The 15,165-nt window shown below is 30.7% G+C and overlaps 1 long non-coding RNA gene across 1 annotated transcript; it reads right to left on the bottom strand.

Annotated features, from left to right (window-relative positions):
* Positions 1 to 691: 691 nt before the first annotated feature.
* On the bottom strand, positions 692 to 10,043 carry LOC142327025 (uncharacterized). Its single transcript, XR_012756894.1, has 3 exons — positions 9,901 to 10,043; positions 7,870 to 8,081; positions 692 to 916 (listed from the first exon to the last, which is right to left on the bottom strand). It is a non-coding gene; the product is annotated as an uncharacterized LOC142327025 (long non-coding RNA).
* Positions 10,044 to 15,165: the final 5,122 nt, after the last annotated feature.

The raw sequence follows: 15,165 nt of genomic DNA on the forward strand, positions 1-15,165 counted from the left end.
AAATGTACTGTGAAAATTTATAATTTATAATTATTTAATTAAATAAAATATTTATAATTTACACAAAAATAATACAAATAAATTAAAAAGAATAAGATAGAGAATATAATAGCAAGTGAAGGTGTAAGATACTGCACAAACCGGTTATTGGAACATAAGTATAAATAATCTAATTACTGTGTTTAGGTGATTTAAATTTCATATAATGTTAAATTTTATATATATATATGTATATACAAATTTTTATGAATTTTGTTACAGCAATTAAACTTAATAACTTATTATGTACATTTCTTGGCTTACAATATTTCAAGAATATTTTGAGTATTTATCAGTTAACAACTGTACATCATTTGATTTTTTTTCATCATTGTTAATAAAATTGAAATGCAACATGTACTTATAATTTAACTCAATTATTCTTTTTGTAGAAGACAATTATTCTTTTATAATGTAAAGAATAGCCATGAAAAGCCACTGATTTTGTTTGATTTCATGTGTAAAATAAATGAAATAAGAATCAAATTATTGTCGTGACAGTCATCTTTTCACTTAGATACCTCCTTAATTATAATAAAAATGAATTTTATATATGTTTACAGATAGAGAATGGGTTTTGATAGATGAAACAAAGCAATATCTTCATTTAACGTATTATTTTAATAGAAAATATACTGTGTAAAAATTTAGAAGTGATTTCACAAGTTTTTTTTGTTTTTGATAATGGAAATTCTGTTTAGTCCTTTATTGTTTTAATTGCTTTGACAATGAATCTCTTGCCTGACGGGGGCTTGAAAATTTAATGAAACCATGCTTGCACCTCTTTGTCAAAATTTTTTGAATATACTTATAAAGTAGATGGCACATAAATATTTCATGAATTTTAAATACCAGAGCAATCAAAGCAAGTGGAAACCTATATAAAATTGTAAAAAATAATAAGAAAATAAATGATGCATTTCATTCTATAAAAATATTAAATATGATTTTAAAAAAATAATATAAAAATTAGTAAAAGGATCAGGTGGTATACCGATATCCTGTATCGATTTTTGTTACCATTCAACATTATTCTTAGCTGAAAATTTTAGCTCGGCCAAGTAGGTTCATATAACACACATTCCTGGATGCGATATAGATTTGTTACCATCTACATCAGTGAACCTTAATTCAGAATAATGTTTTTGCATTTATTCTTGGTAAAGCGCTCTGATCTTGTACGAGAGGAATCCTTGCTGCCTTAAAAGGGGCTTAGAATTTTTTTGAGCGAGTTGTCTTGTTTAGCAATCTTCCTTTCTCACCTTCTAACTTCAACTTTTTTCCTTTATTTTCTTCTACCTTGATCTATTAAAAGGGTGTTTTTCAATGATTTCTCAATGGATATCTACCCGATGCGGGGTCCGTAAAAAATTCAGTGTTCTTTGTATCTATCTAGTCTGGAAGAAGGTATAGCTTTTCTTGTGTACCTACCTAGCTAGTGATTCTATTTCTGTAAAAAATGTCTATATAAATACTTGTACCTCAGGTTAAATATTTAAGAAGTAAAAATGGACCACCTAATCATTCCTAATAAATATTTTTGTTAGAAAAAGTTAAGTGCTATCATACATGAAATGAATTAAATAACTAAAACAAAACTATTTAATTTCACAACCGCTAATTGAATTTGTCTTATTTTCTTTTGTTTCAGGTAACTCAACGGTTCATTTAATATTCTAAGGGAGAGCTGCCATGTAAGTGGCCCTCCTTACATTGTGGTACTCCCTTTTATTGTAGGATAATTTTCTACTAAAGGTACTTACTTTTGTTATTATTGTTTAATATTATAAATTTTCATGTTAAAAATAAGTTGTGTAGTTTTTAAGTTGATAGTATAATATTCTTATAAAATCGCGGTAGGTGCCTAGTCCCAGTAGGGTCCCCTGATAGGAACTTTCCTTTAGGGAATTTTTTATGTCTATTTTTGTGCATGTTTCTATTTCAGGTTCAACATAAATTTTACATTAAAATTACTTATATAAGCAGTGTAAATTAAGTTTTATGAAAATAGATATAAATTTTGTATATGCTGTGTATGTTTTTTCAGGTACAATGTAGATATTATTTTATTATTAGTTAAGTCGCGTCCGCGATCCCAATGCCTAGTCCCAGTAGGGTCCCCTGATAGGAACTTTCCTGTAGGAAATTTTTATGTCTATTTTTGTGTATGTTTCTGTTTCAGGTTCAACGTAAATTTTACATTAAAATTACTTAGATAAGCAGTGTAAATTAAGTTTTATGAAAATAGATATAAATTTTGTATATGCTGTGTATGTTTTTTCAGGTACAATGTAGATATTATTTTATTATTAGTTAAGTCGCGTCCGCGATCCCAATGCCTAGTCCCAGTAGGGTCCCCTGATAGGAACTTTCCTGTAGGAAATTTTTATGTCTATTTTTGTGTATGTTTCTGTTTCAGGTTCAACGTAAATTTTACATTAAAATTACTTAGATAAGCAGTGTAAATTAAGTTTTATGAAAATAGATTTAAATTTTGTATATGCTGTGTATTTTTTTTCAGGTACAACGTAGATATTATTTTATTATTAGTTAAGTCGCGTCCACGATCCCAATCCCTAATAGGGTCCTCCTCCCTAAGGGGGAGGTTTTTAGTCGGTGAGAGCCCGACACTACCGTCTGTTGCGGGCGCAGACGGTGGCTGGTAGAGCTTTTCCTCCTCCTACGCAAAACAAAAAAAAAAAAAAAAAAAATTAACAGTTCATATTAAGTGCATTACTAATCTTTTTGCCAAGTGATTTTGAGTTGTAGGTGCTGTACTGGGAGTACTTTTAAATTCATGGAAGCTGTGACAAAAAAAAATGGTTACTGATTCTCAAATATAATATTGAAAGCGGAAAATGGTTATGGAAGATAAAAGAAAATTTTAGTTAAAGTGACTATCAACCGTAGTTTCAAATCTGGATTGAATAAAAAGTAAGTACTGTAAATGTCTAATAGAATTTTTAAAACGCAGCAAAATATAAAAATCACATCTAGAATTGGGCATGGTATTTTAACAAATATTGGGTGCTGAATTCAAAACTTATAAAATTTTGTGTAATACATTGCATTTTTAAATACATACGATTTATTTACCAATAAATGCATAATCAGTGCCATACCAATATTTCAAAAAAGTTATTATTTTTATGTATTCATTTATAATTTGTTCAAATCAGCTAAGTTTTTGTTATTCAAATACAGATGAATTGAAATATATTCAATAGAGTTTTTAAACGATTAAATCATTGGAACTAAGTTTTTAAAATAAGTTTACAAATGTTTTCTCGCTTATACGATGTTTTATCAGTTTCTCTAAATAAAACCAACAACAGTCATCAATCATTCTAGCGTCCCATCTTCCTTGGTAGTGATGCTGACGGAAATGGTCTCCTTGCTCATCACTGACAGAGCACAAATTTTCAGGAAAAAAGTCTAGGTGAGACTGTAGGAAATGAATCTTTAATGACATCCTACGTACTAAATATTTGTAGTTTTTTAACAGCTTATTAACCATAAACATAGTTTTCATCTTTTCTGTTGCCTAAAAAACACCAAAAATGTCTCTGAAGGACTTCCATGCAGCTAATGCATGATAAATAACAGGGCTCGTCATTTCCTGTTGAACCGTTCAGTTACTGAGCATCATATAAAAATAACACGAGGCACCCAGATTTTATCTTGATCCCTGAGTGCGCAATCCAGAAATAAGTTTTTCTTTGAGATTTATGCGTACATTTACCTCTAATGTAACAATAATTGTCTGGATGATTTGAGCATCCATCAACTTTTTAGAGGCCATGTAGCAAATAAAAATGAGAAAAAAATCTCTTCAGTATTATAAAGAATTTATGAAAATATAGCAAAACACTAATAACTGTGTGAACACAACACACAGTATAGACAATTGAAGTTTTGACTGAATATAATTTTAAGCTCTGTAGTAGGCAACAACAGATGTCTGTATGATTTGGCTGTCTCAGCGGACAGCCGAATCACCCAGCTTTTGACCCAGTTCTTAAGAATCCTAATATGAGGGAGTATGAGGACCGTCCACGTTGTACTGCGCCTGTGGGTGTCCGTACACGACGTCTGCTGCAGCATATGAGTGTTAACTCTCCCTCGTTCTTTCCATCATGTCCGTGCTCGAACCCCCCGTGGAGAATACACCATGTAAATTTTACGTTTGATCTTACAACATAATATAAGCGTTCCACACCACCTATTGTTTTTTGGCAGATGTTTCAGTTTCTCCTCGCCAAGTTGAACCCAGGCGTGGGGATATATACTGATGGGTCGAAGCATGGCGGTAACGTTGGTTGTGCTTTTGTTATCAATGAACAGTCCTATATGTTTGGCCTACCCGGTGTTACGAGTGTGTTCACCGCAGAACTACTCGCTGTGGATAGGGCTCTAAATATCGTTGGCCCTAAATATAGGAGCATTCTTATTTGCAGTGACTCGTACAGTGCTCTCCAGACATTGGAAAACCTTTATTCCAAACATCCTGTCATTGACATTTATGATAAAATCCCTGAGTTAAATAAACGCAACAGGGAGGTAGGTTTTTGCTGGATCCCCAGCCACGTTGGAATTCTAGGTAACGAAAGAACAGATTCTGCTGCCAAGGAAGCATGTATTCCTCCTTTCACCACCCGAGTTAGTACCTTTGATTTTATCAATCATATAAAACAATCACTGCGAGTGAGGTGGCAAAGTGACTGGACGGCTACCGTCGATAATAAACTCCAACGGATTAAGTGTTGCCATGGGGCTCCTCTTGCAGAAACTCTCGTCGTGAGGAAGTTGTCCTCTGCCGGTTACGGTTGTGACATACGAGGATCACACACGAATACCTAATGTCAGGAGAAATGTTTTAATTATTTAAAACAAATAATTTTTATTAACTATTTTACATCTACAATGATATTAGAATACAAGAATTAATTACATTTTTAGTAAGTAGAAGCAAAGTATATAATGTGCTAACACCAATCAGCTATGCGTAATCTAATTACATGTTCATTCATTTAATAGGTAATAGGTAAAAGAGTAGTCGATGAAACACATGATGTTACTGTTCCCAACTGTGAGGTACATTTCGTGAATAATTTTCTTTGACCTAGCAGAAGTCTTATCTTCAGTTATTGAATTACATAATCTGTCGCAACCACAATGTACTGATGCATATAAAGCACAAAAGAGGTAAGAGGTACAATTTCTTTCTATTTCATTAAGAATAATGATTTTCATACACGACCAGTCCCAGTGGTGAACGGAGTGAAGGTGTTGCTTGTAGAGCTGAAAGATTTTCTGCGTTTTAGTGGGCTTGGCCTACTCTGTGTAGAAGATGATGGGCAATTGTTTCAGTCCTCACTTTCCTTACTAAGCCCGGCATGAAATGCTTTTTTCTTGAGAATGCCAATGCTATTTTGTGGGACATGCATCTCGTATCTTGTCGCATTCAATCTTTTGTTTACGGCAAATGACATATATATATCTGATTATAATTATTTTATTGATTTATTTTTTCAAAGTAAAATTTCTTCCTAAGTAACTAGAAATAAAAAAAAATTATCATAACAGTTCCGGTTCCTCTATCGTTTTTTAAAATAAATATTTAAATATCAATCAGGTTTAAGGTAATTCTTGATTACAAATCAATATTCAGCTGTTCTTCATGATTTTCTGGCACCATGACTATGTCACTCATAATATTAGTATAATCATTAGATTATAATCTACAGATTTTAGTTTAACTGTAAGTTTGCTCACAAAAAATGAATTGCAAAACAAATCTCACAGTTGGAAACAGCAATATCATATCTTTCATCAATTGCTCCTTTACCAGCACTAAATAGATTGAAGGAGTGGTTGAACAAGTCATTACATTGTAAATTCCTGATCTGTGAATTCTGTGCTATACAAGTCATGCGAGATACAAGTGATACCATATAAAGTTGATTTCTTTAAATTTACGATGACACTATACAATCAGTCAATGTGATGAACAGAGTGAAAGGACCAATTTCAGGGCTGAATATCAGCTATAGTTTAGTCAGATTCATGCTGGTATGCAATAATTTTTGTGGGAAAGCCATCAGGAAAACCATTAAAATATCCATTTTCCTCAGAAAGCCTAACTATTGATGTTCAGTTTTTATTAAGATTGGCTCAGCGTTTTTTTGGAAATAGATATGTGTTCATGTCAGGTTAACTGTTGAGTTATGACTGCTTCAGAGACATAAAAATATTAATTATTGTGAACTAGATTCCTTGAGTCGATTGGAATCCCTTATTCGTCAAATAGATTCCATGAATATCGATTACATCTTTGAGGTTTGTCTTGGATAAAATTCTGGATTTATCTCTTAGGCTGAGGCAATAGCTACTTTCTTAATCGCCCCTTAACAGAGTGATATCTGTCTGCTTATGAGACTTATATCGCAGGCAAATTATTATATTAAAAGCACAACAGACTAAACTTAGATGTCTTGATGAATTAATTTACACTTCTTATAATTTAATTCACCAAATTTCTTCATAACAAAAAGCATAAAGTTAAATTTTATAATTTTAAGGTGAATTGAATTTTGTGTTAACTAAATATCATTAAACAAAAAAATTATACCAATACAACTTATAGACTTTGTTACTTATTTGTAATTTAATAATAACTAAATTGGTAAGTTTTCTTTTTCAGCAATGTCAGATGGAGGACTTTTATCCCAGAATTTAGCATAAATAGAATTGTCATTTTCATCAAATTAGATTGGAGAGGAAACAGTAATCTGTGAGTTTTCAATTTATTTATTACAATATATAAAACGTGCAATGCAATAAGTAAAAACCATTAAAAATTTTATGTAGCAAGCGGTAACATCAATGTACATTTAAGAATGTCCAGCAGCTCTTACAAAGGGGAAGACATGTGTAAGGAAAGACTAGAAGGGCTCTAGCAAAAAGAAAAAAAGTTCCATAGGTTTTTTTAAGTTGAGAGAAAACATTAAAAAAATTAGGAAAACTTGGGATTAACTCATCGATTCTTGATTCGATATTATAATATTTAAAGGCTTAACTCTATGTAAAGGCTTATGAATGTAATTAAATTCCATTGTATGAATAACAATTTGTCTTTATAATCAATACAATATTAGTAATGAAGCGATTAATTTGGATAACATCTAAAGTTCCAGGTTGTCTTTCAAATTACTTCATAAAAGAAATGAAGCATATTAAGGAAAGTTTTTTATGTTTTTTGGGGTAAGAGTGACATCTCCACTTTCACTGTTGGGAAATGATATTTATAACCACTGATATTCTTTTGCAGAATTTACAAAATCTGCTATATTATAATTTTCAAACCATACAAAGATCACTTATATTTTATTTTTTTTTAATAAGTGTTAAGAGAATAAAGCTCACAGAGACAAAAACCCTTTAAATCATTAATTCACTTTCAGGTGTGATTTTTAATTGCAACTTACCTGTAAATTATAGTAGTAAATAATTTACTTTGTTATCCACTAAAACTTTGTGTACCTGCACTTACTCTGCCTTAACTTAAAATTATATCTTAATAAATGATGTCATTTTGTGATAATAAAATTCATAATAGTTAAACTAAAAAATATAATTTAATAGTACATATGAGATGAAGAGATAATCATTGAAAATTAATGTAATCATGGCAGTTTATTTATTGACTAGTAAAGAAAAATTGTATTTTAAATCAAACTTTTGTCATTTTGCAATGTTGTTCAGGAGAAGTACAGTTGGTGGAAAAGTTTCTGTTATCAAACCATAATTTCTAAAAAAAAATGAACTCACCTTCCAGCTGCTTTCGATGTAGCCTACCATCGACATAATTTGTCTCTTCCAATCTATTCTCAGCAATATCATATAAAATACACTTTCATGATTTATTACACCTTCAAATCTAACATTTGTTTCAGAGATCATTCTGTTATTAAGTAGCATTACTTTGTTCTTAGTAGTATTTTAAATTGTTCACTTTACAAATTTATTATTTTTCATTTTACCTTCAAATAATTTTTGTGAACAAAAAGAAAACAAAAACAGAAAAAAAAACAAGGATGTGGTGGTTGTAACTTTTAAAATATTTTTACTATAAATTTATATGTAAATTACAATACAATACCTATTGCAAACAATAATTCCATTTTACAATTTAATTTAATTTCACTATAGTTATTCTCTCTTTTTAGAGCTTAATTTATTGTTAAATTTATTACAAAATGAAGCTTTATGTCACACAATTACTAGTTTATCAGAAAATTTAATAAGTATATCAAATATTATCAAGATACCGCAAAACTTACTGAGAAATAGATTTAAAAAAAAAAACAATAATGGAACAGATAATATAGATAGATGGAACTTTTGATGGCAATAAATGTACTTTTATTGTTTTTCATACACTGAATCGATTCTTAAAGTATGTTCTGCATTATCTACCCAAATGCTACTCAATCAGAGTAAGATGCGTATTATAACGTACTTAAAATATCTTACTCAAATGCATGATAAATAAAAGAAAGTATATACTTATATTGCAATGTTTATTCTTATAGATATTATTGTGCAGTGCACTGACGAGACAGCTTAATAGCAAGTGCACTATAATATTGATAAGGTAATCTAATTTTTATATTACCATTAGCAAACACGTCTACCAAGCCGTAGCCATTAACCAGTTTTTGGAAAATATTTTAAATTCTTTAAGATAAAAAAATTTCATTTTCAATTTTATGAAATATTTGTAAAACATTTATTTATACCGATAAAACAACTTAGTAGCTGTGGTATCGGTATCTGAAAAGAAACTTTTCAAGTCGTACATTACAAATTCTGAACAAGTAGTAGAAATTTTATCATTTGACAAGAACACACCTGTAAATTTAGGTCCTCGCTTCAAGATGTACAATGAGGAGGGCCTCAGGGAAACGTTTTTGCTTTCTTATGTTTATTAATGATCTGCCTTAAAATCTTTAGCCGTTCATTCCAACTCTTTTCACAGATGACACAACTGTATCTATTTCTAAGGATAATAAATAAAAATGGATTGAAACTTAACAGTTGCAGTTTAAAAACATTTTCACTGGATGGATTGTAACAACGTAACTTAAAATATGGATAAAACATTGTGCTTCTCGGGTAGACATAATATTGCAGATTGTGTGACCAAAAATCCCATTAATGATATTGATAGTATCTTTGTTGTCCACAAAAGATAACCTCTGGGTTTTTTATTTAATAAATTCTTGTGGGATGATAAAACTGATATTTTGTTTACCAAAATGGAGTAGTTTTACTCTGAAGCATCTTTATAAAAACATTGAGCTAGTAATCATTATCGATTACTTTCATGCCTAAATATTTTCTCATATAATGTGTAAACTCCAATTTGTGGGCTTTTTAAAAACATAATCTTTTAGGACAAAAGAAGTGCTTTCAGATCAATACAGAGGCATACTTTATGAAACGGGACACTGTATAATCAGTTAACCATTGGCTTATTTTACAATTAAAAGATTTAGTTTTAAAGATAATATATTGTTCTGTTGATGAATTAAAAAAAATACTAACATATGATTTACCTGCAGGCACTTCAACAAGTACAGATATAAGTGTATATGTTCGAAATGATTTTCAGGAACGATTTCTTAACTGTTAATTATTTTATACTAATATTTTATTATTAATCTATTTACATAAATATCATTTCATGTCTCTGAAAATATTATAATTTTTTTCAAATTTTGTAATTTGTTCCGATCAGAATAAAGTCGCAAGTTAGGTTAAATAATTCGTTATAATATTTAAAAAAATCAACCTTACCAACAATTTATATTTTATCCCTAGGGCTTTAGGCCATTTGACAATCCTCAAGAGTAATTTTTTTGTACTTTTAAAAAATTAAAAACTTAAATAAAATTTATTAACTATTAATAACCTAACAACAGTCTTCCTTGTTGGAAGGAAATAAGTTAGGCATCGTGATAATTATTAATTTAAATAGAAAATCATCTTCAAATCTGATATATTGCTTTATTAATTTATTATTATTACAATATGTATAAAATTTTTGGATATTGCTTGTTTTATAATAATCTGTGGAAAAATCTAATATTTTAATAAAATTATTTGTAATTATTTTTATAATAATTATCTGTAATTATGTTCATTCTATAAAATGTGATTAGCATGATTGGATTTATCGAAACAATTTTTCTTTATACTATTATTGTTCTTTAGCTCTAAAAGAAAAAGAACGGTTGCACCTACACATATATTCTGGCCGGCACTTTTCACGTTTTAAACTATAGCCAACTTGTCTAAGATATTTATTTATTTGGGGTTTATTATTTTAGTAGAATCGCTATTGTTTATAAAATTTAAATTTTTTGAAATATTTAACTTAAAAAGTAATAGAACTTTAAATACATCATTTTTATTTTTTTTGAAATTGATATTACACCCCCTGGGTTGGTCTAGCGGCGAACGCGCGTCTTCACAAATCAGCTGATTTCGAAGCCGCGAGTTTTCCAACATTCAAATCCTAGTAAAGGCAGTTACTTTAACACAGATTTGAATATTAGAAAAAAGGTATAAAAAATACCGTTATCAACGCTAACCAGATAACGGTACCGTTATCTGGTTAACGGTACCGTTATCTGGTTAACGGTACCTTATCGATACTGTTATCGGTAACGATACCGGTATCTGAATCGGTGTCGGTACCGATATCGGTACCGTGGATAACGATGTTCTTTGGTGGTTGGGTTTCAATTACCCACACATCTCAGAAATGGTCGACCTAAAACTGTACTAGACTACACTTCATTTACACTCATACATATCATCCTCTGAAGTAATCCCTGACTGTGATTCCTGTTAGCAAAACTGTATAAAAAGAAATTGAAATCAAGTTATATACAGAGTGTATAACAAAGTTCAACCAGGATTTTTGTAACATATTCCACATGTGAAATTAATGGAAAAAGTTCAAATAAACATACACCCTTAAATGCTTCGTTTGTGAGTAACGGCTAATGACAGATTTCACTCAAGATTTCAGCAACCTCGGTGAAAGAGGTCATTCTGAAATTTTTTGGGCATTAATTAGGGGGCAGAATTAGTGATTGCTATGGATTTTTACCTTAAAAATTGAATACAATACCTACCAAAACTGTATCTACAGTAGTTTTTAAGTAATCTGTGATGAAAATCAATGAATTACAGTAAAAAACCCGTTTTTATGTTTGATGTACAATAACTTTGTTAAATGGGTAATAAACACCTAAAACCTTTAAATAAAACTTGTAGAGAATTTAATTCTGAACAAAACAAAAAAATTTAAACAGTACAGTAGATTTTACCTACTAGTTTATTAAAATATTAAATAAAACCCAGCAGCTTCAAAACATTTCTTGGCTTGCTTCTGTACTGCTCTTGTAGCTCTTTATAGTTCTTCAGGGCTATCCTTAAGTATGTCAGCAGCATCCATAATGCGAACAATTAATTCCTCACGAGAATGTATTTTTGTTTTTTGTACAATATTTTTCACCCATCCCCAGACGCAAAAAGATCTAAAAGGTTTTAGATCAGGTGATCTTGGTGGCCAGGAATATGAACCTCCATGACCGCTCCATTTCTTAGGGAAATGATGGACACATTATGCATTAGGTTTATTTATTTTTGTAATGCAGGTATTTAAATGCCTATTTATATATTTTTGCAGATTTCATCAAATGTGGGATCATCATGATTTATCTGTTAAGTTGTTCCCTATCACAGTTGTAAACTTCATCAAATTATGATTATTTTTGTTACCTTCATCAGTCTGTAAATATCAAAGATCTTAATGATTAACTAAAACGCTGTTTACAAGCGTTTACAATATAAAAACCATTTACAAAATAACTAACTTAAGAAGATGCATTAATTTAAGAATACTGTGTAAATTCGAGTGAGTCATAATACAGTAATATTATTAATATTTGAAAATATTGATTCTTTCGAATACTGTTTTTGATATATTGAAAATTACTTGACCTAACATAATTGTACACAACAACATTAGGAAATTATTTAAACATAAAATTATTGGTAAATAATTGTTAAAATTAATACAGAAAGTCAGTGTTCCTAGTAAAAAGAAAAAATATCTTAATTTATGTTTTGTTTCACTATTAAATGTATTATAATGTTATAAATCCTTATTTGGAAATATTGTGGAGAAATCTTTCATTAAGATTATAATACTTAGTTTTATATTATATAAAATTAATCTTTCTTTCTCCATTGAAAGTAATATTGTTAATTATTATTGCAGGAACAATACTTTTTTATATTTATTTGGTTAATTTCTTTCTGATTTTGTTGTGTGTTAAATTTATATTAAGAAATACTTTATTACTGAAAAACTATTATTAACTTATTTACTTTTATTAATTTTTATACTATTTATTTATGTAATTACATTAATTGTTATTTCTTTTACAAAAGAAACTAAAAATATTTAAAGTGTTAATTACAAATATTATGAAGAAAAACTTTCATGTTGCCCAACAAATAATATGTAAAGGTAATGAAACTTAATTTCTTGTATAACAAAACAAGGGTTTGTTCTTATTTATATTTATAATCATGAATGTGTAAACTCCTTCTTGACAAGAATATGTTAAAAAAAGACAGTTTTCTTTAACTGATGTCATTTCAGAATGCAATATAATTGGAAGAACTTATAATTATTTCTGATTGTAACGTTTATTTTTTTGTAAAGGTGAATGTTTTAAAATATTTTTCATGTTCTGACCAACGTTTTACCATGGTTTCCCTTGGTTGTAAGGCAAATGCCAGAACAGTTCATTTTGCTTCCATGGTTTATGCTTTAATTTTTTTGTGTTCATATTATAATTTAATCAGAATATCAAACAATATTTGTTAAATTACAACACAAATTTGTTTGAAAATATTTAATAATAATAATAATAATGAACATGTTATAAAAACGTACAGGTAATTATTTAAGTCTATTTATTTATCTTCACCTTGTACAGCTTCATTTATTTTTATTTATCATCTTTCTATTTGAGTAGGTACTCAAATAAAATATAATATAGTGCAAATATTTAAAACTTATCCTCATTGCAAACTACATCTAAAAGTAAATGGAGGGGGAAGGCAGAGCTTTACTCATTTCAACACTGTTGTGAGAACACCAAACAAACAAATTTGTTTGACATTGCCATTGCACTTACAGTACAGTACAACCACATGAAAGATTAATGACCGAATTGTTTTAATAAAAATTTTTTTTGTCTTCAATCGTTTGATTGGTTTGATTATCTATCTAATAAGATTATTTATCTAGTGCCAGTCGCTTCACTTCGGTATACCCCCTACATCTTGCATCCCTAATAATTTGTTTTACATATTCCAAATGTTACCTGCCTGCTCAATGTTTCCCTTCTACCTGTCCCTCCAATATTAAAGCGACTGTTCTATATGATAATGCGCAATATGATAAGCGTGTTCCGATAGAGATACATTGACAACTGACAATTTACTGTACATATACATTATCTCACACACACGCACACACACACACACACACACACACACACACACACACCCACACACACACACACACACACACACACACACACACACATGCGCAAGCAGAGAGAGAGAGAGAGAATGCGAGAAAGTGTGATAGAGAGACATTACCGTTAGAGTGACATTGACAATTGACAATTTACTGTACATATACATTATCTCACACATACGCACACACACACACACACACACACACACACACACACATCCACAAGCAGAGAGAGAGAGAGAGTGAATGCGAGAAAGTGTGATAGAATGACATTACCGTTAGAGAGACATTGACAAATGACAATTTACCGTACATATACATTATCTCACACACACGCACACACACAAACACACACTCATCCGCAAGCAGAGAGAGAGAGAGAGAATGCGAGAAAGTGTGATACAGAGACATTACCGTTAGAGAGACATTGACAATTGACAATTTACTGTACATATACATTATCTCACACACACACACACACACACACACACACACACACACACACACACACACACACACACACACACATCCGCAAGCAGAGAGAGAGAGAGATTGAGAATTCGAGAAAGTGTGATAGAGTGACATTACCGATAGAGGGACATTGACAATTGACAATTTACTGTACATATACATTATCTCACACACACGCACACACAACACACACACACACACACACACACACACACACACACACACACACACACACACACACACATCCGCAAGCAGAGAGAGAGAGAGAGAGATAATGTGAGAAAGTGTGATAGAGCAACATTACCGTTAGAGAGACTTTGACAATTGACAATTTACTGTACATATACATTATCTCACACACACGCACACACACACACACACACACAACTGCAAGCATAGAGAGAGAGAGAGAAAGAATGCGAGAAAGTGTGATAGAGAGACATTGCCGATAGAGATACATTGACAATTAACAAATTTACTGTACATATACATTATCTCACACACACGCACACACACACAGACACACACACACACACACATCCGCAAGCAGGGAGAGAGAGAGAGAATGTGAGAAAGTGTGATAGAGAGACATTACCGATAGAGGGACATTGACAATTGACAAATTTACTGTACATAGACATTATCTCACACACACGCACACACATACACACACACACACACACACACACACATCCGCAAGCAGAGAGAGAGAGAGAGAGAGAGAATGCGAGAAATTGTGATAGAGAGACATTACCGTTAGAGAGACATTGTCAATTGACAATATACTGTACATATACATTATCTCACACACACGCACACACACACACACACACACACACACACACACACATCTGCAAGCAGAGAGAGAGAGAGTGAATGCGAGAAAGTGTGATAGAATGAAGTGATATAATGAAAGAAAAAAAATATTTTTTTTTCTTTCACTTCTCGAATAAAACATTATTTGACCTACTTAATACACTTGCTATCTCATACTTGATTGCTTAGTTAAACTGTACTGCAGC

This window comes from Lycorma delicatula, chromosome 6 (genome assembly GCF_047948215.1).
Source record: "Lycorma delicatula isolate Av1 chromosome 6, ASM4794821v1, whole genome shotgun sequence".
Classification (NCBI taxonomy): Eukaryota; Metazoa; Arthropoda; class Insecta; order Hemiptera; family Fulgoridae; genus Lycorma; species Lycorma delicatula.